Raw genomic sequence first — 17,868 nt, 5'->3', positions numbered from 1 at the left:
AAACTGATTCAGTGGAAATGGCATGCATTGACATGAAAACTACTGTGAGTGGTCCAACAGCAAGATAATTAGGTGCATCTCAAGAAGTATGAACTCTATAACTGCTTGTGCAGTCTGTGCTTATGGTTTGGTGTGATTTTCTTCTATTTTTTTTTTGGTCAATATAGTTTGGTGTGATTTGAAAGTGTATTGTTGTGTAGAAATAGTTGGACTATGGTGTGGTTTGGCCTTCATTGACTGTTGGGGATGACAAACACTTATGCATTTGGTTATTGATAGTCTTTATGGTTCTGAATCTAGTTATTTGCTCGTGGATGATTTCTTGCATTCATGTTTTGTTTAGTTCTAAGATCTATATGGCTGATTAAGGTGGTGCACATATATATACTTCAAATAATTTGGACCTATTCCATCAAGAATATGATATTGTACATGAGGGACGGTGCATCTTTTGCACAAAAGAATGATTAACCTTCCTTTAAGCAAAATCACCATTGGATCATCAGCTGCCCACTTTGAGATCTGTGCTGATAGATGGATGATGGATTTTAGGGTGCTTTGAGGTCTGTGCAACTGATGATCCAATGATAATTGCATAAGAAGGAAGGTTATGAATGGAAGGAAAATAATTTCTTTTCATAAGGCGCAGGTTGCATCTGAAAATTTTTCTATTCTTTTACATGATTAAGGATCAAATCTTTATCTGAATCGCAGTGAAATTAAAGATCAAATCTCAAATAATCTGATATAAACCTTCGTGGAGGTCTGAATGTACAGATCCTTTACTTCGCATGCACATCAGACACCGTAAGAAAGCAGAACGAACTCCAATCCAATTGCCTTCATAATTCAATCAATCGAGGGATGAGATGTGCTAGTGTGACACCTCACACTAGCAGATGGGACGCTCAAGATAGATCCATGCCCAAGGAAGAGGGGTGGCAACAAGAGGAGAGGACAAGGAGAAAGATAGGACCTTTTTCTCTTCTCACACCTCTCTTTCTCTCTTCTCTCAATCTAATTTGTTTGCTATACATCCATAGGTAGAGACCCTCTCTATTTATAGATGAATCCCATGACTTAATAAGTATAGGAGTCCTAACTCAAATCTGATTTGAATCAGTCCAATACTCATGAAAGAAGGATTCTTACATGAGATAGAATTGCGTACATATAACAACCAATTTGCACCCACTCCCTCACCCACATGGGACGCCCCAAATGAGCAAAGCTCCAGATGTTGGTCGGCCTATAATAGAGGAGAATCTCAGTGCAAGTGAAAATACTCATATCTCATCAAAATGGATCTGATTTGAATCTAATTCGAAGCTGGTTCGAAATAATTTTGAAAGACTGCTAATCCCAAACTCTTTAAGACTTTTGTACAAAGTCTAACTTGGATTTTAGATCCAATTGAGACTAATTAATTCAGATCTAATATGAAATTAATTAATAATTAAATCTAATCTTTTATATGCTCCATGAATCATAGATCAAAAATTGTTCATCCCCAAAATTGAACCTGAACCTCGTGTGTAGTGCTAGCTAGACATAGTCAACTCTTCAATCTCGTTTGACCCATAACTTAATTCTCAATCAAGTTAGCTTATATGTTCAATCAAGTTAAGTACTTTCAAATTGGACATATAAATATAGGTCAATTTTTTCTTACTTTGTCTGACTTGTGTGCATAACTCCATAGGTTCAAACACTAAGCTGATAGTATAGGAATCAATTCTTGCACTAATCGAGATACCATCTGGTAATGATTCTCAACATCCAGATAGATCAAATTATCACAAAAGAATATTTCAAAATCCATACACATGGCTACCGCATAATTCATCTTTTTGATCCTGAATGCTCTAGGATGGTCTCAGGTTAGCTGTCAACCGAGATTGTTTCATCCGCGTTGTATTTTAATCTTTCAAATCTATCTCATGGATTACTCTGACCAAAGCTTTGCTGAATTGAAATACAGTGATACATCAACTCCAATAATCTAGAGGGGTCCATCTCATCTTGATCCATACACATACTTCGCAAGTACTTGACTATACCCAGTAGCCTTTCGTTACTACATTAGAAATCCAGCTAGTCCAGTATCAAAGCACAGTGAGTGCTTGCAAGTTACTATAATAATCTTAGATCTGAAGGACACTTATACCCATATGTTTCGCGAGCAGCTCTTGACAGCAGAACGCTCAGTAGGTGAGTCACTTGTTCAATGATGATGTATCCCTATATCTCACCTGTATGCCATACCAGTGTCACCACACTTCTTGGTTAAGAGGACAACCAACACATATGGCACACAACGATCTCCACTCTATAAACGTCATCATCCTATAATGATGTATCATTTGATCGCGAATATGTTTAAGAACTATACGATAAATCTTCTTTTTAACACGTACTAGCATAGTTCTAAGGACTTCATCACAGTACAAGAGTTCAAAGAAGATGTTACTTTATGATGAAAAATATCAGAATAATTTTTATTCAATAATCAATAATTCATATACAAGGATAAACTCAATCGTCACACGATTGATTTTAGGATATAATTTTCAACAACTCTCACTTGGACTAGAGCCAATCGAGGCAGTATCTTATACCCATCTTTCATTTAAAATTATCGAACTTTTTGATCTCGAGAGCTTTAGTGAAGGGGTCGGCTAAGTTCTCCTTTCCATCGATCTTCTGAAGCTTGACGTTATCTCGATTCACGATCTCTCACATCAGGTGATAACGGTGCAGAACATGCTTGGTGCGATGGTGCGACTTGAGTTTTTTCACTTGAGCTATGACATTAGAGCTATCATAGTACAGCAATACAGGGCCATCAATGGAAGGTGTAACTCCCAACTCGCTGATGAACTTTCACAACCACACCGCCTCTTTTGTAGCATCCGATGCAGCAATGTTTCTGCTTCGCATAAAGAATCGACCCTAGTATGTTGCTTGAAATTCTTCCAGCAGACATCTCCTCCATTCAGAGTAAATACGTAGTTCGACATGCTTCTGTTATCATCATAATTTGACTGAAAATTGAAATCAGTATATCCAACAAATTTCAGATCAATGTCTCCATAGATAAGCCATTGGTCTTTAGTATTTCTCAAATACTTAAGAATTGCTTTTGCAATCTTTCAATGCTTCTCATCCCGATTAGACTGGTACCTACTCACTACCCCTAGTGAATAGGCTACATCCGACCTCGTATATATCATAGCATACATGATAGATCCCACTACCAAAGTATATGGTATTCTACTCATGCGCTCTCTCTCCTCAGGAGTTGTCGGACAATCCTTCTTGGAAAGAGTAATTTCATGTCTTATCGAAAGATAGACTTTCTTAAAATCATCCATGTTGAACCACTTCAACAAGATATCGATATACGTGGATGGGACAATCCCAGCAACCTTCTAGATCTATCCCTATAGATCTTCATCTCAAGAATGTAGGATGCTTCTTCTAAGTCCTTCATGGAGAACTGTGATGATAACCACAGTTTCACACTCCGCAAAATCAGGGTATCATTTTTTAGCAACAGTATATTATCTACATACAGCACAAGAAAGATGATTACAGAATCGAAAGTCCACTTATAGACGCAAGGCTCTTCTTCGTTCCTAACAAAGCCATACGTTTTGATCACCTTATCAAAATGCATGTTCCAACTCCTAGATGCCTGCTTAAGTCCATAAATAGACCTTTTCAGCTTGCATACTTTCGACTCATCTATGGATGTGAACCCTTCAAGTTGGATCATATACACCTCTTCTTCTAGCTCTCCATTAAGGAAGGTGGTTTTGACATCCATCTGTTAGATCTCATAATCTAAGTATGCAGCGATAGCAAGCATAATTCGGATGGACTTGAGCATTGCCACAGGAGAGAACATCTCATCATAGTCAATACCATAATGCTAATGGTAACCCTTGGCAACTAAACGGACTTTATAGGTCTCTTTCCATCTGCTCCTCTTTTTCTCTTGAAAATCTATTTATACCCTATGAGTTTTATCCCTTTGGGTGAATCAACTAGTGTCCATACACCATTGATCTCTATGGACTCCATCTCAGATTTCATGACCTTAAGTCATTTCTACAAGTCGAGCCTTTGCATGGCTTTCATATAGGTGATCGGATCCTCATCGTTCTTATCAAGTTCGATGGGGTCACCGTCTCGAACCAAAAAATCATAGTATCTGTCCGGTTGACGTGGTACTCTATCAGATCTCCTCAATGACATCTCTATTGGCTCCGGATTTGATTCACCAATCAAATCTAATTTTGTGTATGTCGGTCCTTCCACCTCATGAACTTCATCAAGTTCAATTTTACAGACATGAGCTCCTTCACCAAAGAACTCTTTTTTCAAAAAGACTGTCCGGCTGCTAACAAACACCTTTTGCTTTGCAGCGAGGTAGAAGTAGTACCCTTTAGTTTCTCTTGGGTACCCTACGAACAAATATTTGTCGGACTTTGATCCAAGCTTATCTATCTTTAAATACTGGACATAAACTGGACACCCCTAGACCCTAAGGTGTGAGAGCACCGGTTTACGCCCAGTCGATATCTCATATGGAGTTTTATCAACAGACTTGCTGGGCATCTTATTCAGAATGTAGCGGGCAATTTCTAGAGTATATCCTTAAAAGGAGATTGACAGACTCGCAAAACCCATCATATATCAAACTATGTCTAACAAGGTTCGATTTCTCCTTTCCGACACCCTGTTATATTGTGTTGTTTTAGGAGAGATCCACTGTGAGAGAATTCCATTCTCTTTTAGATATGTCAGGAACTCACTGATAAGGTATTCACCTCCTTGGTTTGACCGAAGGATCTTAATACTCTTCTCAGTTTATTTTTCTACTTTAGCACAGAATCATTTGAATATTTCAAATGATTCTGACTTATGCTTCATAAGATAGACATACCCATACCTCGATAGGTCGTCTGTAAACGTAATGAAGTAGTAGTATCTTCCTCTGGCACTTATGTTCATAGGCCCGCATACATCAGTATGTATTAGACATAGGACATCGCTGGCTCTTTCATCTTTTCCCTTAAAAGGTGACTTAATCATCTTACCAAGTAAACAGGACTCACACATAGGCAATGATTCATAATAATCTATCTTAAAGATACGTTCCTTGATCAACCTGTCAATCTTATTCTTGTTCACATGACCAAGCCTACAATGCCAAAGATAGGATTCACTAATATTATTTAATTTAAGGTATTTACTGGGTGTGTACATTACAATAACAGACCGTGATATTATGTATATGCCATGTTTCAATTGTCCATATATAATTGTAGTATCATTCATAATGATATCACAAAATTCATCCTTTATTATAAACTTGTAACCAAATTTGGCCAAAAGGCCTACAGAGATGACATTCATCAAAAAAGAGGGACAATAATGACAATCATTTAATATGACACTACTAGACTTGAAGATAAGCTGCAAAGTTCTCAAGATCAGAACTGAAACAAGACTTCCATCTCCAATGTTAAGGAACTGCTCGCCCTCCCGAAACTTCTTACTTACCAGCAGTCCCTACAGTGAATTGCATATATTAATAGGACTTTCGGTATCCAATACCCCGATAGTAGTATCACAAATAGAAAAATTATAAGATGTTATCATATAAGTACCTTGTGAAGCAACCGCTTGCTTCTTTCTCTTATTTTTAGGCCTGTTTGGGTCAAGAGTGGCTATGTAAGTAGGATAATTCTTTTTTCAATGACCCAGCTTCTTGCAGAAGAAGCACTCTGCCTGGCTCTTATCAATTTTTGATGGTTTGTTCTGCTGAGATCGACGGTATGGGATTTCTGTATCTTTTTCTTCTTTTCTCTCCTAGAGAATCGACACACTACAGATGAACCTCCCACTAAATTCACTGGCTCCTTCTAGAGCTGGTGATCCTTTTCAAAAGTTTGCAGTAACCCTAGCAAACTATGGTAGTTTACCGTAGGCTTCATCATTCTATAATGACTGAAAAAGGATAGGTAGGATTTCGGTAGCGAATTGAGGATAGCATCCTTACCTAACTGTTCATGCAATGAAAAGTCAAATTTGCTAAGGCATTCAATCTGTTCAATCATGTACAATATATGATCGGTGACTGAAGTCTTCTCTTGCATATGGGCATTGAACACTGCGCAGAAAATTTTGTATCTCTCTGCATCCTCAAGGGTGCCGAAGGACTCATTCAACATTTGAATGATCTCCTCTGGCTGCGCATCTTCGAACTTACGACTAAGTTCATCATTCATTACTGCCCTCATCATTAAACGCACAGTCGTGCGGTCATTGAGCCACATCATGTAAGTATCTCTCACGGCACGAGAAGCATTGGCTGTAGATTCTTCAGGTACCTGATCCGTGAGGACGTACAAAATCCTCTCGTGCTTCAAGATGTTTTCAACTTTCGATACCAGCTATCGAAGTTGGGTTCGATGAGCCTGTTGCTATCCAACAGCGTACGGAGGGATAGTGTGTTGGCCATAACTGAAAAAAAAATATTAGTCTATTAGTATATGAATTTTTTTTTTGATCCTGAAGATATGGACTTTAGTCTAAAGATCCTCTCACTATTTTATGAATTGATAGCCTCTACCTCTAACTCAAAGAATTACACTAATTTCTTAGCGGATCCTAGAATCCACACGGATTACATTCGGGCCCGAGTGTGGCTCCGCCAATCTTAGTGCATCTATGGATAGGTTCATAACTAATTATTTCTCCAAACAACTTCTAGCAATAAGTTTTGCCCCAAACATCTCTTCAGCAGGCGTGTGGCATCTCCACTGAAAATCCTGATCAGGTCCAACCATTAATATGACACCAAGTGCATCCAACAAACAGATGTTCAGGCTCGAGTGTGGCTCGATCAATCTGAGCATTGATCTGAAAGTACATCATGATGGTCATATGATGAATGACAATTCCAATACGTAATAGACACCAAGTGTGTGGCGCCTCCAATGCCTATTTGGAATATTGGACTCATTATCATGCACCTTAATGAGAGGCAATGATCAAGTTATCTCATAACTTTATCACTTTATAGATCTAATAATTTAGAGAATTTGATTTTATTGATCTGAGAATAAGAGAAGAAGTCGACCTGCAAGCTGCAAATCCTCCCACTGACTTCACCAAGTCATGTAAAGGATTAGATACAAGCTGGTCTAAAGATATCTAAATCAGTCACACTGATTGACCTTAATAGCATGGGTCTGCACGAATGAACTAGTGACCTAATCAAAACATAATCTACCATGTTGGCCAGATAAGTGAAATCAGTGGGAAAGATATGCCCTTAACTTACTGTAGACGCATCTAGGTGAATAGCTTCAAATTAAAAATCACTTGATCGAATTTGCCAAACTTATCTTAGACACCAACTGGTTAATTGGTTTCAATTTGGTTCACTAGAAGATTTAGGCTCAACCACGGAGCCATGATCATGATCCATTTATTAGGATCAAACATATGGACTTGATCAAACTACAACTATTGAGATTGATTTAGAGAAATACTAACCTGATCTAATTCAATACTTGATTAGATTTAATCAATTTCTCTACTTGGTCTATATGCAATTCTAACCCTAGGTCTAACCTATTAGAAGGATCAGATTCATACTAACCCTTTATCCATCATTTTATGTGATATCTTAATGATCTTCAATTCTCAAATCTAGATCATTCAAAACTTAATTCATAATTAAGTGTGTGAAACATATGTTTCAGTTTGTAGAACTATTCTACAAAGATTTCAGATGAAGTATACCATATATTTCAATACATAACAATAAATTTTTATAATATGTTTAACAATTAAACATGCATAGGTATGATCTAAACTTCATACATACATCTCATGCATCATAACAACTTTTAGATCTATATCGATTACATCATATGTAACATATAATTCAGATGTAAAATAATTTTATATCTAAATTTTATCCTATTATAATGAATCATAAATCACTTTAGATCTAATGTAAATATATTTATGATCAAAATAATATATAAAAAATATGTTTACTTTTTTTCTTCATGAAATCGGATCACAACGACACTCCTACATGTCATAAGAGAATCCATCGAATAGGCAAAAGAGAAATTAATCTCTTTAATTTCTTATGACCGGATGGTCTAGTGATCTCATCAATTCGAGTACTAGACTACTAAGATTAAAATCTAATTTTATATATAATTACATCAACATGCAATTATTGACAAAACTATTTTATGTCATGAACGTATCCTTGATCTTATCAATTATGTTCTTTATCTAATCTAATTAGATTTAATATATCATATACATTGTATCAGATCTGAAACACATCTTATGCTGATTATAAAATATCAATTTTAAATTTAATATCATATAGAAAATTAATTAGATGTAAATATGAATGCATAAGGAATAAATTTTTGATAAAATCTATTTTCATGTGGTGCTAAATTTTGATAGGATTCAGATCTAAATATCCATCAAAACAGATCCAATTTAGATCTAAAATAAATTCTATTTCATAAAAAAATAATAATATTAAAATTTTATTAAAGTAAATTTAAAACAAATTTTAATTTATGTTGTTATTCCATCAAAAATTCAGCAACAACAGAATTCTGTTATAACGGACTTATAACAACCTCAATCAACCATTGATTAGGCACCTCTAATCCAATCAAAATTAGATCAAAAATTTTATATAAATATATTTAAATTAGATTTAATATTTAATAAAAAATCTTAATTACATCTTATATAATTAATCTTGAAAATTTTTATCATGCATGCATATATTTTAGACCTACTCTGATACCAGTTGAAGGGAAGGAAAATAGTTTTTTTTCATAAGGCTCATGTTGCATCTGAAAATTTTTTTATTCTTTTACATAATTAAGGATCAAATTCTTACTTGAATCACAGTAGAATTAGAGATCAAATCTCAAATAATCTGATATAAATCTTTGTAAAGGTCTGGATGTGCAAACCCTCTACTTCGCATGCACGTCAAACGTCGTAGGAAAGCAGGATGAACTCCAATCCAATTGCCTTCACAACTCAATCAATCGATGGATGAGATGTGTTGGTATGATACCTCACACCAGCAGATGGAATGCCTAAGATGGATCCATGCCCAAGGAAGATGAGCGGCAACAAGAAGAGAGGACAAGGGGGAAGATAGGACCTCTCTCTCTTCTCATGCCTCTCTCTCTCTTTCTCTCTTCTCTCAATCTGATTTGTTTGTTATGCATCCATAGGTAGAGACCTTCTTTATTTAGAGACTCTCTCTATTTAGAGATAAATTCTATAACCCAGTAAGTATAGGAGTCCTAACTCAAATCTGATTTGAATCAGCCCAAGACTCATAAAAGAAGGATTCCTACATGAGATAGAATTACCATCACATATGACAACCAATTTGTACCCACTCCCTCACCCATATGGGATGCCCCAAATGAGCAAAGCTCCAGGTATTGGTCGGCCCATAATAGAAGAGAATCCCGATGTAATTGAGAATACTCATATCTCATCAAAAATGGATCCGATTCGAATCCAATTCGAAGCTGGTTTGAAATAATTTCGAAAGGCTGTTAATCCTAAATTCTTTAGAACTTTTATACCAAGTCTAACTTGAATTTTGGATCCAATTAAGACTAATTAATATAGATCTAATCTAAAATTAATCAGCAATTAAATTTAATCTTTCATATGCTCCATGGATCATAGATCAGAAACTGTTCATCTCCGAGATTGAATCTGCACCTCATGTGTAGTGCTAGCTAGACATAGTCAACTCTTCAATCCCGTTTGACCCATAACTTAATTCTCAATCAAGTTAGCTTATATGTTCAATCAAATTAAGTACTTTCAAATTAGATATATAAATATAGGTCAATTTCTTCCTACTTTATCTGACTTGTGTGCGTGACTCCATAGGTTCAAACACTAAGCCGGTAGCACAGGAACCAATTTCTACACCAATCGAGATACCATCTAGCCACAATTTTCGACGTCCAGATAGGTCAAATTATCATAAAAAAATATTTCAAAACCCATACATATGGTTACCACATAATTCATCTTTTTGACCTTGAATGCTCTAGGATAGTCTTAGGTTAGCTATCAACCGAAATTGCTTCATCCGCATTATATTCAACCTTTCAAATCCATCTCATGGATTACCTTGATCAAGACTTTACTAAATTAAAATACAGTGATATATCAACTCTAATAATCTAGAGGGATCAATCCCATCTTGATTCACACACAGACTTTGCAAATACTTGACTGTACCCAGTAGCCTTCCATCACTGCATTAGAAATCCAGATAGTCCAGCATCAAAGCACAGTGAGTTATTTGTAAGTCACTATGGTGATCTCAAGTCTGAAAGACACTTATATCCATGTGTTTTGCAAGTAGCTCTTGACAGCAGAATGCTTAGCAGGTGAGTTACTTGTTCAGTAACGATGTACCCCTACATCTCATCTGTATATCATACCAGTGTCACCAAACTCTTTGGTTAAGAGGACAACCAACTCATATGGTACACAATGACCTCCACTCGATAAATATCATCGTCCTGTAATGACGTATCATTTGGTCACAAATATGTTTAAGAACTATATGATAAATTCTCTCTTTATCGCATACTAGCATAGTTCTAAGGACTTCATCACAGTACAAGAGTTCAAAAAAGATGTTATTTTGTGATGAAAAATATTAGAATAATTTTTATTCAATAATCAATAATTTATATACAAGGATGAACTCAATCATCACACGATTAATTTTAGGACATAATTCCTAACAGGTTAATGATTCTTTTGCACAAAATATACAACCCGATCCCTATACATAAGGCTACAAATGGGTCGGGTTGACCTACGACCCAACCCAGCCCAATCTGCTTAGACCCAATCCAACCCATTTTAAAGGACCTACTGGACTAGACCAGGTTCTAAAATTGGAGCCATTCAATATTTCAGGTTGGGTTTGGGTTTACTGAATTAAGACCCGACCCAACCCGATCTGATTTGAATTCAGTATTGAATATAATTTGTAAACTATAAAATAAATAGAGTGAGATTAGAATTTCAAATGCTATTGTAGCATTGTTATTTTTTATATTATTTTACTCAATTTGACTGTGAGATTTTAAAAAATTACTGATAAATTAATAACCAAGACAAAGTAATGTTTATTTTCTTTTGTCATAAACTTTGCATATATTTGTTTATCATACGAACCGAGCTCGACTAGAATTTGGGACTGAGTCGGATCCAAGTTGTTTAGATTGAGATCGGATTATATATAGATCCAACCCGACCCAAATGATCCAATGGAGCAGACTTTTTAATCATGGACCCGATTCGATTCGATCTTCAATTGGATTGGGTCAGGGTCCAATATTAGGATCCTATCATGAAATCGGGTCAGATCGGGGTCACTCATGATCCAATCTGACCTGATCCATTTGCACCCCTACCTGTACATGAGGCCGCTGCTCCATTTGCACCTTAATCAAACTGTTAAGAAACAAGCATCGGATTAAAAACTAATAAATAGCCTGAAAAATTTCCCTTTCTTTGTATAAGTATCCAATGCAAAAATCAATGTACATGCAAAAATCATGTGATCGGTAACCCTAAATTACCATAGCTAAAGAGGTCATGCTAGATGGATTTGGAGCCAACAACAACTGTTCTTGCATCTAGTTATTAAGTCAAAATAGAAAAAGGATTGGTAAGGATTTTCTTTATGATTAGAGTGTAAATTTAAGAAAAAAAGGCAATTAAAATTGGTGAATCATATCAAAAAATCTATTATAAGTCTATCGATAGAGATATATAACAATGTAAAAAAAAACAATCCTTTTTTTTTTTGTTAAGTGCTAATTAAGAGAATTAGTAACTTGTATATATTATGAAAGTTTCATCTAGATTTGCATCACATGCAAAAAAACTACCCTCACCAAATGGTCTTTCACATAATTTTCATACAACTGGAAATAATAAAACTTACCCATCCAACATATTAATTCAACCTACATAACTCATTTAAAAAGTAGGTCAGATCAGGTTATGACAGGGTTCAGAGAAAGTATTTCTCGAGGGAGATTAAGAACATAGGAATGATCTCAAAACCTACAACGACGTGATATGAAGAATTATGTAGTTACATGAAGGTCAGTGAAAGGGTCCCATACTGACCTCGATTATTTATGTGGTTTCATATAGAATTTTTTTTCAAAGATCTAGGTCAAACATTCTCGAAATAAAGGTCTATAGAGATAGATCCTAAAAAGATGTTTGGTTTTTATAGATAAGTATATAGAAGAGGTGCTGAAAGGGTTCAGCATTGAAACCTCTAAGAGAGATCTGTTATCTTCTTAGACATAGGTGTATGTCAAGCTATGTACTCGACTTGGTATATTTTGCTGTAAAAATTACGAGCAGATATTAGTCGAATCCAGACTAGGAGCATTGAATTGCTGTGAAAATTATCCCTGAGTGCTTGAGAAGCACTTACGGATTATTCCTTATCTTTGAAGATGGATTAGAGCTAAGAGTGGGAGGATACACTGATGCTGATGATAGAATATCTATATCAGCATATATTCTTGAGTTATGTTGGTTCGATTTGCTGGAAGGATTCCAGGCAATCGATCAATGAAAGCTGAATATGCTATAAATGTGCAAGATGCATTCTGATTCTTATGATAGTTGCAGAACTAGATATTATACTATTGGATGCTTTGACATTGTACTGCAAAGATAATGGTCCATAGCCATCGCTAAGGAGTCAAGATCTCACCAGAAGTCTATGCACATAGAGCAAAGATATATGCGATTACCTCAAGTAGAAATATATAGAGATACAGAGAGTATACTCCACATAATAGTGGTTGGCCCAAGTCACTTAGCCAGTTAAACACCGAAGCCTGTCTTCTGAAGGTGGGGCTCAGGTATATAGCAGATTGGTTTTAGTGCAAGTTGGAGTTTGTTAGATGTGTGCCTTAGAAGCCAATCTTAGCTGACACATACCTTCCTCTAGGGCATGTTTTGTACTTGATGGCAGTCTTTATAACCAATCATATTATATGTGTCCATGATTTATTTTAAAAATTAACAAAGATAATTTTGTATATTCTCAAGATATTGAGAATTTGAGACATACATTATTAGTGATTAATTTTTAAATACTTTCAATCGAAGGATCGTCACAGAAGACAGTGATCAATCTATTCAAGATCGATGCACAGATCACTCTCTTTAGGACAGATGAGTCTCGAGTCTACAGTATAGAGACACTAGAATGAGAGTGCAGGTGGTTGTTAGAGAACAACTTGTACTGAGCGTGATCAACATGAGAAACTACTTGGATGTCTATTCACTCGTCAGTGGTCTTCTCGATGCTGTAGTGGTGTAACTGGTCTTTTAACCTGCAGTGTGCTGATTATTCGCAGCGAGGCTACTTAGTCTGACTGTATATTTTTTTGATCCCTAGCCATTTAGATCCTTACTGTGTATGTTGGCTATTGTAAGTTCAGGTTCACTGTTTAGAGTAGGATGCATCTAGATGGAATCTATCGACCTTGATAGAAAAGGAGATTCTATACAATTCGTAAGACTGAGTTCAAAAAATCTCTGGTCAGAGTAAGTGTCAATACAAGGAAAAGAGTTTTCATGAAATTCATAGATAAACTCGAGTCGAGCCAATCTAGCATATGACTGATGATGGAATTTGACGAGTTCTCCATGACCCCTTAGTCAACTCGGGACTTATGATAGAGGGATTATATCACACGATAACTGCACCTAGGGGTTCTTTTTTCTATTCTGCTGGGTTGCCATTAAATGTTGCTAGACGTCACTGATGGATTGTGAGAACTCACTAAGATCATTTTCGAATCAACGATCTTTGTTGAGATGAGTTGGAATCGTTTCAGTCCATTGAAAAGAGTTTCGATGATACTCTGATGAAAATCACGGTATGTCTCTCTACTAGATAGAATAAAATTTGAGAGGTCACATATAAAAGGAGCATGATCTGATCAATGGCTTAGATTATATTCAAATTATCAATCAGATTTATTGTTTGAATTTTAGAAACTGCTAATTTGTAAGCGTCACAGTTTTTGTAGCTGTTAATTATTAGCGTAGGGACTTAATTACAAATGTTGTAATTTTTTTAGGACTGATTAAATTATAAATTAAATATTAATTAATTTAAATTTAATTTAATTTAATTTAATTTAATTTAATACTAATTAAGTTTAATTATCCAAATCAGATTTGAATTTCAAACCTGATTGGATCAGGCTTGACAGTTTTTTCGAATTCAGCTCATTTCAGACTCGATTTGAACCTGATTAAGGCCGAACTTGAACCAAAAGAATTATGACTCAGAGAGCCCAAGTCTCCTAAGACTCTCTCTCCAAAAATCTTGCCAATAAGGGAAGAGAGGTATTATTTTTCTCATCCTTTTTTCTTAGCACGCGTGAAAGGAGAGGGGGCGCCAATAGTTGGCGCCCTATTGGCGCCCACCTTATCTGAAATTCTTTCTCATCTAGATTTTTTTATTTAAATATGATTCAAAATAGAAATAAAATATATCTAATTAGGGTATGAAAGATTTTTTTTTGTATGACAAAAAAAAATTGGAGAAGATTGGCGTGCGCTAATTTGTGAGAAGAGGTTTCTTTCTTACAACACTACTCTATCTTAACTTCCATCAAACCTTTGATTTGGATTTCAATGCCTTAGGTTCATTGAGATAAGATCTCTTGGGTGTGAAGGAGAGGGTGTGTGTGGGATATGAAGTGGTTGTGCAACAAAAATAAAAGGGGGCATGAGTTTTGACATGAAGGTGTGTGGCGACTTCTTTTGGACATCATCTCTTCTTCCCAACGCCTCTTCCTCCCTTTTCTACTTCATCTCTATGCCAAGATCTGATAAAGATCAGATCTAAGAAGAAAAAGAGAGAAATAAAGAGAAGAAAAAGAGTTCTTCTTCTTTTCATAGTGATCTGATTCAGATCCCGTCGGATCTGTGCGAAAGAGTTCACACAGTGATCTCCTTCTTCGAGATCTAGAAGAAGAGATCTAGATCAAGGATGAGGAGCGAGATCTATAAGATGCTAGCACATCGATGATCTTGATGCTCTGATAAGGTATCTCTGTGTGGATACCAGCAGAAGTCGAACATGTGCGCGGCTACGATCAGAATCCGAAACATCCATAGGATTCGAGGTATGGAGATCTGATCTTTGATTTACTTTTCTAATGATTTATTTTTTTTTCAGATTTTAGATCATGGTTGAATGTTCGTATCAAGATTCATACTATGATTTTCAGATCTGATTTGATACATAAATAAATTAAAAATATTTTAATTTATTTATTTCTGCTGCATCACGTCTAAATTTTTTTTTTTAAACCACATGTATGAAATCGTAGCGGTTTTCTAACAGTGGTATCAGAGCATAGGTTCTGATACGAATATGAAAACCCTTCAGATTTAAAATATGATGTGTAGAAATTAGATCTGAAGGTTAGTAAGATGATCTACATCATTCTGAAATAAGATTGCCCTGGCAAAATCTTGTTATACTGAACGATTATCCTAGAATGATTTAGAACATTGATTAATGTTAGATCTGATTTTTATACATGCTGTAATATGATTATAGAATTATTTTGGATCTAAAATTATTTCAGATCTAAACTAAATCATGAATAATTCAGATCTAAAATTGATTTTAGATCTAAAAATATTAAGTGGGGTTTAATTTGGATCTAGTATGATTGCTGAAATTTTTTTTACATGCATAGATTCGATATTATTGTTCATATGTTTAACATGTGAAAGATAATTAGATTTGATTTTTAATTAATTACATATGTGATATGTTATATTAAATTCTTAGTAGCTTAGTAATTGAATTGGAATAGTCACCATGGCCATCCGATCATAAGATGATGAGGGATTAAAGTCCCTCTCTTGACCATTCGATGGGTTCTCTCTTATGACGTGTAGAGGTGCCAACTATGATGTTTCCTACGAAGATGAATAGCGAACAAAAAATTATAATTATTATATATTTTAGATTTAAATCAGATTATGCATGTATTTTTTTGTGTTTTAGATCGCTAAAATATTATATTTGATATATTGTTTGACATACGATCTAAAACTTAATTTCTATAAAATTCTAGATCTAAAATCTTAGGCTTTATTTGTATGAAAAATATGAAACTGTAACTAAGATGCCTGTGGAGTTGACTCGATTATCAATTGGATCGACTTGAGTGCTTGGAGAGTTGACTCAATTTTGTTGGAGTCAACTCGAGACTCTGGTAGGTCGGCTCATTTGCTGATGAACCGACTCAATTGTGTAGGTTAGGTTTATAGATTTTTATTTATCTCAATGTTGTGCCAATTCACTGTGACAAGTCGATTCATGAATCAAGGTGAATCGACTCGATTCTGCAAACAACGATATTGTATGAGATACAATAAAATAGTTTAGATTAGAAACTATTTCGAGATCTAAACTTAAATCCATATACATAATATATCTAATTAAGAATTAAGATTCAAAATTATAAAATCTAAAATTATAAATTTAAGATCTAAATTTAATATATAAAATATGAGCTTCGAATATGGGTTGAACAAATTAGATTTAGAGACTAAACTACAACTAAGGTCATTGATTAGATCAGGTTAGAACTCTTTTCGATTTTGAGCAGTTGATCCAACCTAATCAAGAGTTGGTTAGAATTAGGTCAAAGGAGCTCAAAATTGAATTTAGTTATAGTTGATCAAATTGATTCATATGTGATGTAAATTGATTAAGTCAAGATCGAATTTGGCTCAGCGATTCGAGTCCGGATCTATAGGTTAACCTAATTAATTCTAATAATCAATTTGATGTCTAAGATAAGTATTAAATGGTGATTATTTAATTGATTCTGTTGTCTGATCTGATCAATTCATTGGTGTCTAAAAAAAACAACGAGGAGACCTTCACTCATCTTACTTACCTAACCATCTTGAAAGATTATATTTTTATTAGGTTACTTGTTGACCCGAGTTCATCCATGTCGATTAAATGGTCAGACATAAATGTGCTGATCCAAACTATATTAGTCATTACATCAGATGTATGTGACTAATTAGAAGAGATCTGAACCCAAATCTCCTCACTAAATATTAAGTCTACTGGTCTTCCACTATAGTAGAGATGTATGTGCTTTTTTCAGAGTTGATCGTTCTCCACTAGTTACAGTGGTTCGGTTGCATCGGAAAGGCACAATCACTCTATTGGCATTAGATGCCCTGGGGTAAAGATGGGGTTGAGCCCAATAACTATTAGGTGAGGGACCCAATGACGGCTTTGCACTCACTGATAAACGGTGGGTCGGATTTAACTAAGAAATGTGCTAATAACTGTCAAGTGAGGCCACAAGACTTAGAAACCAAGTCGCTGCAACATGCTTGGAGAAGCATTTAGACAAAGAGTTGTCCACATAATGATAAACATATCATCAATAACTGTTAGGTGAGGTACCATACATCGATGGGACCACAGCACCCACTAGAACCTATTATCGTGTAGGATTTTCGTTTTTCCACCCGAAGAGTGTGAGAGACTCAAAAAATTAATGGGAGCCTTTGTTTATTTTTAAAATTCTTAGAACAAACTGTTACGAGTACAATCATCTAACTAAATTTTTACTCTTTATAATCAATTCTTCAGTTGCAAGCCCTCCAGCTCGAATCCTAGATATCAACTACTTAATCAAATCA

This window comes from Elaeis guineensis, chromosome 1, assembly GCF_000442705.2.
Source record: "Elaeis guineensis isolate ETL-2024a chromosome 1, EG11, whole genome shotgun sequence".
Classification (NCBI taxonomy): domain Eukaryota; kingdom Viridiplantae; phylum Streptophyta; class Magnoliopsida; order Arecales; family Arecaceae; genus Elaeis; species Elaeis guineensis.
The sequence above is the reverse complement of the archived record's forward strand: the minus strand, read 5'-3'. Positions refer to the sequence as shown.